Source organism: Phyllobates terribilis, unplaced genomic scaffold, assembly GCF_046119375.1.
Source record: "Phyllobates terribilis strain yellow unplaced genomic scaffold, ASM4611937v1 Scaffold_12__6_contigs__length_324123572, whole genome shotgun sequence".
NCBI classification, from domain to species: Eukaryota; Metazoa; Chordata; class Amphibia; order Anura; family Dendrobatidae; genus Phyllobates; species Phyllobates terribilis.
Genome location: NW_027362772.1, coordinates 78,564,287 through 78,578,631, shown reverse-complemented (window position 1 = coordinate 78,578,631; position 14,345 = coordinate 78,564,287).

Here is a 14,345-nt window from a genome sequence, read left to right as displayed (position 1 = left end):
CCTTGTCCACCGCTCCGGCGGTTCCGCTCTCCTCTGCCTTGCCCACCGCACCTGCGGTTTTCGCTCCGCTCTGCTTGCTCACCGCACCAGCAGTTCCTCTCTGCTCTGCCTTGTCCTCTGCTCTGGCGGTTTCGCTTTACTCTGCTTGTCTATTGCATCTGCGGCTCTGTACCTGTCTCCCAGTCTGTACTGGACCCTATCCAGCCTGCGCTCCAACCTGCTAGTACCTCCCTGTCTGCACTCCAGCCGTGGTTGCCAGTATCTCCCTGTCTGCATACCAGCCGTGCTTGCCAGTGCCCACCTGTCTGCATACCAGCCGTGCTTGCCAGTGCCCACCTGTCTGTATACCAGCCGTACTTGCCAGTACTCACCTGTCTGCATACCAGCCGTACTTGCCAATACCCACCTGCCTGTATGCCAGTCTAACCTGCCTGTTCCTGCATTCCCCGGTGTGGGTCAACAACTGTGACCGGGGTCTGACCTGGAGTAGCACCTGGTCCCTCTGCTCGGTTCCTCCTTGGTCCACGGATTCGACTAAGCCACCGTGCGACCTTGGTCGGATCGGGTTGATAATTAGTTACGCCCCTCCAGGCACTCCTCGGTTCATGGTACAGTGGGATCACTAATCACGCTCGCGCCAGTCAGTCCGGGCGCGAGTGTAACAAAGGGGGAAAGGAGGGAGATCAGAGAAATGGATGTAACGTTTTCAAAGTCCAGATCCATCTTGATTCTTTTTGGGCCAGGAGTCGGCTGGTGTTGCCTCCGCGCAAGTTCAAATATATGTGGTCTATCCCCTTAACCTGGAAACCCGATGGATCACAGGCATGATGGACTTTAAAATGTCTAGGTATTGTCATAATAGATCCAAATTGTCTTCTGTAGCAGCTGTCATGATGTCCCGGACATGTTCTCTCGCTCACGTTTTGAGCATCCTGGTTGTCTTACCTATGTATATCAAGGCGCAGGGACACGTAGCGTGATATATCACGTTATGTGTTGTACAGGTAAAAGCGTACGTGATATCGAACTCCTTTCCAGTCGAAGAGAGAAACTTCTTATTCTTGTCGGTGTTCGGGCAAGTTATACAGGAGCCGCATGGAGTGCAGCCCCAGCTTCTCTTCCTATCGGTTGGTTTAATATCCGTTATCCGTGACTGATTAGTCCGTGTATAGTAGCTCCTAACAAGATGATCCTGTAAATTTAAGGATCTTCGTGCGGTAGTAGATGGATTTGTAGGGAGATATTGTTTAAGGGTGTGATCAGCCAATAGGATGGGCCATTGTTTTTTAAAAATGTCTTACATCCTCTGCCATTGGGAATGGTATTGGGTCACCATTCTCACAGGGTTGGCTTGCACCTATTAGGATAGATTAATTGTTGACGATCAGCATTTTTCGCTCGGTTATAGGCATACTTAATGCTTCTCTTACTATAACCTCTATCCAAAAACCTCCCTTTCATTTCTTCTGCTCTCACCTCAAAGTCTTCAATGGTAGAACAGATCCGTCTAATTCTAAGAAACTGACTGAACTAACCACATGTCCTGGATGTGAGGAAGAGGCATGCAAAACAGCATTAACGGCTGTCTCTTTCCGATAGACATCAGACTGTAAGAAGCCAGATTCATCTCTTTTAATAGTCACATCCAAGAAATCAATCTTTTGGTAATCAAATGTATACGTTAGTCTGATATTAAGTTCGTTAGAATTTAGCTCTTGAAAAAAAAACAGCATAATTCTTCAGATGTACAGTACAGACCAAAAGTTTGGACACGCCTTCTCATTTAAAGATTTTTCTGTATTTTCATGACTTTGAAAATTGTACATTCACACTGAAGGCATCAAAACTATGAATTAACACATGTGGAATTATATACTTAACAAAAAAGTGTGAAACAACTGAAAATATGTTTTATATTCTTGGTTCTTCAAAGTAGCCACCTTTTGCTTTGATGACTGCTTTGCACACTCTTGGCATTCTCTTGATGAGCTTCAAGAGGTAGTCACCAGAAATGGTTTTCACTTCACAGGTGTGCCCTGTCAGGTTTAATAAGTGAGATTTCTTGCCTTATAAATGGGGTTGGGACCATCAGTTGTGTTGTGCAGAACTCTGGTGGATACACAGCTGATAGTCCTACTGAATAGACTGTTAGAATTTGTATTATGGCAAGAAAAAAGCAGCTAAGTAAAGAAAAACGAGTGGCCATCATTACTTTAAGAAATGAAGGTCAGTCAGTCCGAAAAATTGGGAAAACTTTGAAAGTGTCCCTAAGTGCAGTTGCAAAAACCATCAAGCGCTACAAAGAAACTGGCTCAATGAGGACCGCCCCAGGAAAGGAAGACCAAGAGTCACCTCTGCTTCTGAGGATAAGTTTATCCGAGTCACCAGCCTCAGAAATCGCAGGTTAACAGCAGCTCAGATTAGAGACCAGGTCAATGCCACACAGAGTTCCAGCAGCAGACACATCTCTACAACAACTGTTAAGAGGAGACTCTGTGCAGCAGGCCTTCATGGTAAAATAGCTGCTAGGAAACCACTGCTAAGGACAGGCAGCAAGCAGAAGAGACTTGTTTGGGCTAAAGAACACAAGGAATGGACATTAGACCAGTGGAAATCTGTGCTTTGGTCTGATGAGTCCAAATTTGAGATCTTTGGTTCCAACCACCGTGTCTTTGTGCGACGCAGAAAAGGTGAACGGATGGACTCTACATGCCTGGTTCCCACCGTGAAGCATGGAGGAGGAGGTGTGATAGTGTGGGGATGCTTTGCTGGTGACACTGTGGGGATTTATTCAAAATTGAAGGCATACTGAACCAGCATGGCTACCACAGCATCTTGCAGCGGCATGCTATTCCATCCGGTTTCCGTTTAGTTGGACCATCATTTATTTTTCAACAGGACAATGACCCCAAACACACCTCCAGGCTGTGTAAGGGATATTTGACCAGGAGAGTGATGGGGTGCTCCGCCAGATGTCCTGGCCTCCACAGTCACCAGACCTGAACTCAATCGAGATGGTTTGGGGTGAGCTGGACCGCAGAGTGAAGACAAAAGGGCCAACAAGTGCTAAGCGTCTCTGGGAACTCCTTCAAGATTGTTGGAAGACCATTTCCGGTGACTACCTCTTGAAGCTCATCAAGAGAATGCCAAGAGTGTGCAAAGCAGTCATCAAAGCAAAAGGTGGCTACTTTGAAGAACCTAGAATATAAGACATATTTTCAGTTGTTTCACACTTTTTTGTTAAGTATATAATTCCACATGTTTTAATTCATAGTTTTGATGCCTTCAGTGTGAATGTACAATTTTCATAGTCATGAAAATACAGAAAAATCTTTAAATGAGAAGGTGTGTCCAAACTTTTAGTCTGTACTGTACCTCGCCAGAATATGACCTGGTCCATTGACGAGCATCGATCTGATGAGAAGAGCTCTTCTCGTCAGATTGATGCTCATCAATGGACCGGGTCATATTTTGGACCCGGTACATTGATGATTTTTTTTTATCTTGTGAGGTACATCTGAAGAATTATGCTGTTTTTTTTTTCAAGAATTAAATTCTAACAAACTTAATATCAGACTAACGTATACATTTGATTACCAAAAGATTGATTTCTTGGATGTGACTATTAAAAGAGATGAAGCTGGCTTCCTACAGTCTGATGTCTATCGGAAAGAGACAGCCGTTAATGCTGTTTTGCATGCCTCTTCCTCACATCCAGGACATGTGGTTAGATCAGTTTCAATTAGTCAGTTTCTTAGAATTAGACGGATCTGTTCTACCATTGAAGACTTTGAGGTGAGAGCACAAGAAATGAAAGGGAGGTTTTTGGATAGAGGTTATAGTAAGAGAAGCATTAACCCCTTAACAACATTTGACGTACTAATACGCGTCTGTGCCCTGGGACTTAAGAGCCAGACCCGTATTAGTACGTCATGGCGATCGTGCACGCACACAGGCTGTGCGGGCGCGATCGCCACCGGGTGTCAGCTGATTGTCACAGCTGACACCCGGTACTATGTGCAGGGAGCGGTCACGCACCGCTCCCAGCACATTAACCCCCGCGATGCTGCGATCGAAGTCGATCACAGCATTGCGGAGGCAAGGGGAGGTGATCGCAGATACTCACCTCCTCTTCTGGCTTCCAGCGCTGTCTGCCGTGGCTTCCAGGATGTTGCCATGACGAACCGATGTCGTCATGGCAACATCCGGGTCACCAGACAGCAGGAAGATTTTTTGGACATGCGCAGTGCATCTCCAAACAATCTTCTCCCTGTCCAGCGCTGACAGCCTGCATGACACAGGGATGGTGCTGCATTCCTGTGCCATGCAGGCGATCAGAGAAAAAAAAGTGAAAGTCCCATAGTGGGACAAAGTAATAAAGTATAAAAACTATCAGAAAGTGAAAAAAAAAAAAAAAAAAATTGTAAAAATATAAAAAAAAAAATAAAAAAAAATAATCCACCAAAAATAAAAATATAATGTACCCATCAATAAATATTATTGTAAAAAAAAAAAAACAACAACAATAAAAGTAAACATATTTGGTATCTCCGCGTCCGGAACAACCTGACCTATAAAACTTTCCCACTAGTTAACCCCTTCAGTGAACACGGTAAAAAAAATAAATAAAAAACTAAGCAAAAAACAATGCTTTATCACCATACCGCCAAACAAACAATGGAATAACACGCAATCAAAAAGACAAATATAAATAAAAATGGTACCGCTGAAAACGTCATCTCGTCCCGCAAAAAACAAGCTGCCATACAGCTCCATCAGCCGAAAAATAAAAAAGTTATAGCTCTCAGAATAAAGCTATGCTAAAAAATAATTTTTTCTATAAAATTGCTTTTATTATGTAAAAGTGCAAAACATAGAAATACGATATAAATGTGGTACCGCTGTAAACGTACTGACCCGAAGAATAAAGCTGCCTTATCAATTTTACCACACGCGGAACAGAATAAAAAAAAACAAAAAAAAACAATTCCTGAATTGTTGGTTTTTGTTTATTCTGCCTCCCAAAAATCGGAATAGAAAGCGATCAAAAAATGTCACGTACATGAAAATGGCACCAATAACAACGTCAACTCATCCCGCAAAAAAAAAGCTGTCAAATGACTGTCTGCCAAAATCTGGAAAAATTATAGCTCTCAAAATATGGCGATGCAAAAACTAGATTTTACAAAAAATGCGTCTTTTAGTGTGTGACAGCTGTCAGTCATAAAAACCCCATATGATTCTGGTATCGCTGTAGTCTCACCGACCCGAAGAATAAGGTCATCTAATCACTTATACCGCATGAGGAACGGCGTAAAAAATAAACTCTCAGGTTAGGGTTGTGCTAGGGTTAGGGTTGTGCTAGGGTTAGGGTTGTGCTACGGTTAGGGTTGTGCTACGGTTAGGGTTGTGTTAGGGTTAGGGTTGGGGTTGGGGTTAGGGTTGGGGTTAGGGTTGTGATGGGGTTGTGATTTTTTTCAAAAGTAAGAAAAAAAGATGACGATATGGCGACTAGTGTTGAGCGCAAGTGCTCGCTACTTGAGTTTGCATCGGGTGTTCTGGTATGCATTGAGTATCGTGGGTATTTGAGTGACATGCTCGAGTCTCCGCCCCATATGCTTCACGGCCCAAAAAACTTTGCGGGGATTGCCTGCCATGCACGAGCGATCCCCGCATGTTTTTTTTTGGGTGTCTAATAACCGTGAAAAATCCGGGCGGAGACTCGAGCATGTCACTCGAGCACACGCAGTACATGGTGCATACCTGAGTACCTGATGCAAACTCAAGTAGCGAGCACTTGCGCTCAAGACTAATGACAACTTATTCAATATGATGACCTAATGTTATCAAATTCTGTGTCGTACCTCTGGGTTCAAAATGTTCACTATACACCTTAATAAAATCCTTGAGGGGTATAATTTCCAAAATGGGGTCACTTGTGGGGGAGCTCTACTGTTTAGGCACATCAGGGGCTCTCCAAACACGACATGGTGTCCGCTAACAAATTGAATGGAAAATCGGCTCAAATTGTTAGCGGACGCCTTGTTGCGTTTGGAGCTTCCCCACAAGTGACCTAGGGGTTCCAAGTGCTCACTATGCATCTAGATAGGTGCCTTTGGTGGTCTAGTTTCCAAAATGGGGTCACTTGTGGGGGAGCTCCAATGTTTGGGCACACAGGGGCTCTCCAAACGCAACATGGTGTCCGCTAACAATTTGAGCCGATTTTCCATTCAATTTGTTAGAGGACACCATGTTGCATTTGGAGAGTCCCTGTGTGCCCAAACATTGGAGCTCCCCCACAAGTGACCCCATTTTGGAAACTAGACCACCCAAGGCACCTATCTAGATGCATAGTGAGCACTTGGAACCCCTAGGTGTTTCACAAATTGATTCGAAAAACTGAAAAAAAAAACACTTTTTCATTTTTACGAATCAATTTGTGAAGCACCTGGGGGTTCCAAGTGCTCACTATGCATCTAGATAGGTGCCTTGAGGGGTCTAGTTTCCAAAATGGGGTCACTTGTGGGGGAGCTCCAATGTTTGCGCACACAGGGGCTCTCCAAACGCAACATGGCGTCCGCTAATTATTCAAGCAAATTTTACAATCAAAAAGTCAAATGGCGCTCCTTCCCTTCCGAGCCCTGACGTGCGCCCAAACAGTGTTTTTTCCCCACATATGGGGTATCTGCGTGCCCAGGGGAAATTGCACAACAAATTTTGGGGTCCATTTTTTCTTGTTACCCCTGTGAAAATAAAAAAATTGGGTCTAAAGTAACATTTTTGTGAAAAAAAGTTAAATGTTCATTTTTTTCTTCCACATTCCAAAAATTCCTGTGAAGCACCTGAAGGGTTAATAAACTTATTGAATGTGGTTTTGAGCACCTTGAGGGGTGCAGTTTTTAGAATGGTGTCACTTTTGGGTATTTTCTGTCATAAAGACCCCTCAAAGTGAGTTCAAATGTGATGTGGTCCCTAAAAAAATGGTTTTGTAAATTTTGTTGGAAAAATGAGAAATCGCTGGTCAACTTTTAACCCTTATAGCTCCCTAACAAAAAAAAATTTTGGTTCCAAAATTGTGCTGATGTAAAGTAGACATGTGGGAAATGTTATTTATTAACTCTTTTGTGTGACATATCTCTCTGATTTAAGGGCATAAAAATTCAAATTTTGAAAATTGCTACATTTTCAAAATTTTCGCCAAATTTCCGTTTTCTTCACAAATAAACGCAAGTGATATCGAAGAAATTTTACCACAATCAGGAAGTACAATATGTCACGAAAAAACAATCTCAGAATCAGGGGGATCCGTTGAAGCGTTCCAGAGTAATTACCTCATAAAGTGACAGTGGTCAGAATTGTAAAAATTGGCCTGGTCATTAACGTGCAAACCACCCTCGGGGGTTAAGGGGTTAAGTATGCCTATAACCAAGTTAAAAATACTGATCGTCAACCATTAATCTATCCTAATAGGTGCAAGCCAACCCTGTGAGAATGGTGACCCAATACCATTCCCAATGGCAGAGGATGTATGACATTTTTAAAAAACATTAGCCCATCTTATTGGCTGATCGCACCCGTAAACAATATCTCCCTACAAATCCATCTATTACCGCACGAAGATCCTTAAATTTACAGGATCATCCTGTTCGGAGCTACTATACAACGACTAATCAGTCACGGATAACGGATATTAAACCAACTGATAGGAAGAGAAGCTGGGGCTGCACTCCATGCGGCTGCTGTATAACTTGCCCGAACATCGACAAGAATAAGAAGCTTCTCTCTTCGACTGGAAAGGAGTTCGATATCACGTACCCTTTTACCTGTACAACATATAATGTGATATATCACGCTACGTGTCCCTGCTCCTTGATATACATAGGTAAGACAACCAGGATGCTTAAAACTCGAGCGAGAGAACATGTCCAGGACATCATGACAGCTGCTACAGAAGACAATTTGGATCTATTAAAGACAATACCTAAACATTTTAAAGTCCATCATGCCTGTGATCCTTCGGGTTTCCAGGTTAAGGGGATAGACCACATATATTTGAACCTGCGTGGTGGTAATACCAGCCGACTCCTGGCCCAAAAAGAATCAAGATAGATCTGGACTTTGAAAACGAGGCCTTGACTTTCACTCCATTTCTCTGATCTCCCTCCTTTCCCCCTTCAGCTGTTTTTTCGGCATCATGTTTTTACAATGTTTTTAAACAAAAATTTTGTTATTTGTGTTTGCTGCTACAATTCTAATGGTGTCTCATTTATCACCTTCTAGTATATACTTACCACACCTTGATGTTGGTTCTTGCCTCTATCCATGTTGAAGAAGATGTGGACGTCTCCTAGTATCGCTTTGAAGAGGAGAAACAAGGGAAAGGATGAGAAGGCATTACTAAACATGATGTGGACAATGAGGGCTTAACAGCTTGTATTTATTATATCCGGAAATCATTTTGGTTCATGTGGACATTTAATATGTTCATACTATATGCATATAACTATTGTTACCTGACTTGTTGAATTTCTATCTTGATAAGTGACCTGCAGGTTTATCCTTCTGTATTTCTCTTAGCTTTATCCATACCTTTAATAGTTTCTGGATCTGGGTATTCATCATAATGTTTTTTTCCTTTTTTTTCTGGGGTATTTTCCTTGGTTATCTTCAGTTGGTTCACCTCCATGACATCAGGGCATGGTTCATGTCACTGGCATCATTGGTACCATGCTGCCAGCTGTGATGACTTCATGTCCTTGGTGCCCCAGGGGGCGCCCCATCTGCATTTTGGGTATCCTTTTTTGTTTCTGTTTTGCCTGGCTTTCCCTGCTTCATGTGTTAATGTTAAGATAGCATAAAACCCTCCTGTTTTGGTCCTTTACCATACAGGTCATTTTTGGACATATATGTATCTCATTGAATCCCGGGTTTTAAATCCTTTTCTGTCTTCCCTAGATTTCTATATATTCTTCATGTCTGGTATGAGTCTGGCAAAGTTAATGTTAGTTAGAACCCTGTTGCGCTAGTTGTCTGGGGTTGCCTCTCCCTGGGTTGTTTTCTATTTTTTATGACAGGCTCTCGTTTACCTAACTGTGGTTGTCCTTCTATGCGCATGTGCGTCTCTTCCTTTCTTTCTCCTCCAACACCACTATTGCGGTTATGGGGGGCGTGCCAGCTGAGTGACTGCTCTTCCGCTCATGTGACTTACGTGGGCATGGCATTTGGCTGCACACTCATCCTGTTTCTCTGCTCATGTGACTTTCGTGGACGTGGCATTTGCACGCTCATCCTGATACACTTGGGAGGCGGCGTAGTGGCAATGACGTCGGCGCGGGGTCTTCCTATTCATAGCGCCGACTCATTCATTATGAATATTTTAATATATTACGGTTGCTGCTATTGGTACCTTATGTATATTTATGGGATACACACTGCCTATGATGCCACACCCTCGGAAGAAGGCACACACGCCGAAACGCGCGTAGGGGCTGGCACTACTGTTTGGCACTCACTAGTAAATACTCCTTTTGTAACACTACTTATTGTTCATTAATCCCCTTAAGGGGGGCCATATATGGATAAAATTTATGGACAATTTGACTGTTTACATGCACGATGCAGTTTAATATGTTTGATAGATATGATATCTATTTATGTATAGTCATTGGACCTGTATATTCACTTTAGTGTGGCCCTATCTTGAGGAGTTTTTTTGCTCCTACTTGTGTATTTATTTATTTACTGAAGTGTGTTGATGCCATCTAGTGGTGCCTTTTGGTATTCACTGTCAAATTCCCCCAGCTAGCTAGTAATGTATCTATGTGTTTTTTATTCTGTTTCAATAAAATTTATACTTTTTAATGCTCTTGATACGTCGATTATTTCTTTGTGTATATGTATTAAGTTTTTGTAGAAACTTGTGACATATTCATCCGTTGTTCTTGTTCTGACATACAGTTGATAATCTGAACACAGTTGTGCAAGGGCTCCCTCTGGTGGTAGTTTGAGAGAAGTAGGCTGAGAGAGACTGTCAATGTGACTCATCAGTTTTTGCCATAAGTCTGCTATAACAAAGAAAAGTTCATGTTTAATGGTTTCAAAGTTCTCTCTAACTTTCCATGTAGGTTTTGTAGGACGTTTAGCCTTTTCACTAGACGGTTGATCAAGTTCTATACATTCTTCATCTAACAATGGGTCTGGCAGAGACCAGGTAGTCGTTCCCTCAGCCATATTAATTCACAGGGAGAAGTAACACTGGATGATCTCTTATATGCTGAGAGCAGATGCTCTGATGAATGTTCTGTAGCTTTATAGTAGCTGTGGCTGGCTTTACAGATGAACCTGGGAAGTTCTTTTTCCTATTCTGACTCCATGCTGTGCTGTAAGTGTAGAGTGCTGTGAGATACTGTTTCCAGACTGCCTCTTCACCTTACTTACAAGGGCGATGTTCGCAGATAGCTTTAACTCGACCGCAGGATGGCACGTTGATGAAGATTTAGAAGAAACTTTATTTTTCTTGCAGGAATCTTGTTATAGTGCATACAGCAACAGCAGGTAAAAAGAACTTTTCCTGAGAGACAGGCTGTGAGCACACGTGCTTGTAATGGTGGTAAGATGGAGAATGAGGAGAAGCAGGAAGAAGAAGGGAGGGGTTAGTTGCATCACAGCCACATGAGAGGGAGACAGGGAGAGAGAAGGGGCAAACTTCAAGGAAAGCAAACATTACAGCAATGCAATAAAACAGTAATACATAGCAACTGTAAGAAGTCCACCATAGTCCATGAAATCCCAATCATGAGACATAACAATGTGCAAGGGCTTCCAAAAATTAGGAGAAACTCCAATACATCCTGGAACACACGTATAGTAGGGCCTCAGAAAATATTTACATTTAGAAGGAGTGGGACTTCTGTGGCCAATAACAAGGAGTTCTGTATTCGAGGCCACTACTCAGGGTACAACTGGCACAAGGAACTTCAGACTTCCGATTCCTATTTTTCTCCAGCTAAGGTGGGCGGCATTTCTTCCTGTGCTGGTTCAGGGCATCAGGCAGCCCCAAGGCTTCAAATAGATTGAATCAGGGGTTTCAAAACAATTTTTTATCTCCTTGGTGACCTTTGCCAATGAAAATTCATGTGAGGGAAACTTCAACCCAAAGAACACCACAAGTCCTTTGTCCATTTATTCACACAAGAGGTGCATTTGGGCCTCTCTTCCATTGTATGTATTTTTATTATACACAGAGTTGAGGCAAATCTGAGGCTCGAAGGACGCAGTCACTGCTCTCTCCCTGCTTAAGCTGATACCGTGGGTTTTTAGTGCCACTGTCAACTGAAAATGGTGACAGGCTGACTGTTCTCTAAATGAACAAGGCCTGGATTGGCCCAGACTTCTCAACCCCAGCAGATGACAACAGCGGAACATAAAGCCAAATCAAATGTTCTTTTTTTTCTGGTGTATTCCCATGCACCCCTTCACACCGCAAAAAGGGTAAACTGTTCATGGACATGGTTTGCTAGTTTTCTTGCCCTCCTCTTCCTCCTACACCATATCAACAGGGTTATCATGTGGTCCTCGCTCCAAATTTTTGGAGGGCCATCAGGTGGCCCTCAGTCATACATTTTTGAGGGCCATCAGGCAGCCCTCACTCACAAGCTTTTGTGGGTCAGCAGGCGGCCCTCACTCTAAATTCCTTTTCAGGGCTACGCATTTTATTTATAAAAAAAAACACCATACAGTGTGCAGGTGGGAGAACAACAAACATGGTCATCCATGAGACCTAGCTTCCCGTCCCACTTTGGAGGAGGGCACAGGACAACACTCTTGAAACCAGAACAGAGTAAACAGGTGGTCAGTTGGATGGCAGCTAATGCTTCTAGTATGTTTCCCTGTCTTCCAGATGGTCCAGTCTCACTAGCCAAGAGTCTGGACCACATATTCCTCACCCTGATCCTCCTTCCTGCCACAATGGCGAGTCCCAGGAGACAAGTGAAAATATACTTGGACACTTCGAGGAGCTTTTTACATTTCCATTTATTGATTCTGGCCTCTCGTCCCGGAACGTTTCAACAGGAACATGAGGAGATTGTATGTAATGATGCCCAAATATTTGAGCAGCCACGGTCAGAAGAAGATGACGGTGTGCAATGGCAATTAGTGTCTCAAATGGTCGATGATGATGAGACACAGTTGCCAACAAGTGATGTTGTTAAGTAAATAAGTCAGGAGGAGGACCAGAGTGCGGAAGTGGAAGATGAGGTGGAGGACAATGAAGTAACTGACCCAACCTAGCAAGGTGCCATGCAGAGTGAGGACAGCCGTGCAGAGGTGTTAGGATCAGCAGCACCGCAACCAGCAGGAAGATGCAGTGGGGTGGCCAGAAGAAGAAGGCGGACAACTGTTCCCCAGAGCACCCACATGCGGCACGTTCCCAGGCCAAGGGTAAGGTGTTCTTTTCTTGTCTGGTGTATTCCCATGCACCCCTTCCCGCCCAAAAAAGGATATATGGTTCATGGTTTCTTCTTTTTCTTGTTCTCCTTCTTCTCTGATCCAAAACTATCCCTCCTCCAGCACCTATCCCTACAATAAATGCAGCTAACTATAGATGTAACCCTGAGAAGGACTGTTGGTTTTAGGTTGCAGCAGCAAGGACTGTAAGGCTATAAACCCTGCCTATAAGCCTCTAATGCACAACTATCCCTTCTCCAGAAGCTATTCCCACACTAAATAGAGCTAACAGCGGTATTAATAGGGAAGAGAATAGAATAGATGTAGCCCTCTAAAGAAATTTTGTTTATTCGTTTCTGCAACAAGGATTGTAAGGCCATAATCACTGCCTAAATGCATCTAATACTATATCCCTACTCCAGCAGCTAGTCCTGCCCTAATTTCAGCTGAGAGCAGTAATATTAGATAATAATCAATTAGATAATTAATATGAATTAATATTAGATAATTAATAATATATTGGAATTAGCCCTGAAAAGGAATTTTGTTTTAACGTAACATCGGCAAGGACTGTAAGGCAATTATCCCTGACTAGATGCCTGCAATACGCTATCCCTTCTCCAGCAGCTAACCCTACTGTTACGGATCCGGGTGGTGAAACCTCTGTGCTGCGGTGCAAGGAGGGACCAGAATGGTGTAACTAGGTATCAACTCGGACCGACCAAGGTCGTACGGCGGCTCAATCAACTCCGTGACCAGGGAGGGACCGAGCAGAGGGACCAGGTGCTACTCTGGAACCAACCTTGTATGAGAGCAGGTGACTCCCACGGGTCAGAAGGCAGGGACTGACCAGTACAGCAGATGAGCACGGCAGGCAGGCTGACGGGTGATCTGGCAGACGGACTGGCAGACACGGCAGGTAACAAGCAGGAGCCTCCAGGTAGGCTGGCTGGTAGGCACGGCAGGTAACAGGCAGGTGCTTCTAGGTAAGTGGGCTGGCAGGCACGGCAGGTAACGGACAGGAGCCTCCAGGTAGGCTGGCTGGTAGGCACGGCAGGCAACGGGCAGGTGCTTCCAGGTAAGCAGGCGGGCAGAGCCCATAGACAGACTGGCAGACTGGACTGTAGACAGACTGTCGGGCTGGAAAGTAGACAAGCTGGCGGACAGGACTGGTAGTCAGGCTGGCGGACTGGACTTGTAGTCAGGCTGGCGGACTGGACTTGTAGTCAGACTGGCGGACTGGACTTGTAGTCAGGCTAGCGGACTGGACTTGTAGTCAGGCTGGCGGGCTGGACTTGTAGTCAGGCTGGCGGGCTGGACTTGTAGTCAGGCTAGCAGCGGGACCTGACGGCTGAAGCCGAGTATAACACACAAAGCTACAACCTTGCACGGGCACCTCCATTTTGGAGGAGGTACCTTTTATATGGGAGGTCCTCCGGCCATTGGCCGGGGACTCCTTAGGATGGCGCGCGCGGCCCCTTTAAGAGGGAGGGAGCACGCGCTCGCGCGCCTTAAGCACAGTGCCCGGGAGGCTGCGCACCAGCAGAAGCAGATGCAGGAGCGCCAGTGGACGCCGGGCGGTGAGCGCGGCGGTGAGAGGGACGGCGTCTCTGCCTGTCAGGGAGCAGAGATGCCGATACTACAGTACCCCCCCCTTTATGCCCCCTCTTTTTTAGGCCTGAAAGAAATTTTTTAAGGAGAAGCGGGGCATGGATGTTCTCCCTGGGTTCCCAAGTTCTCTCCTCTGGACCAAACCGCTTCCAATCCACCAGAAAAAAGGTTTTTCCCCTTACCCTCTTGGTGGACAGAATGTTCTCTACCTCATAGACGTCCTCAGCGGAGACCGGAGCTGGGGAGGTACCTGGATTGTCGGAAAAAGAATTAAGCACATCTGGTTT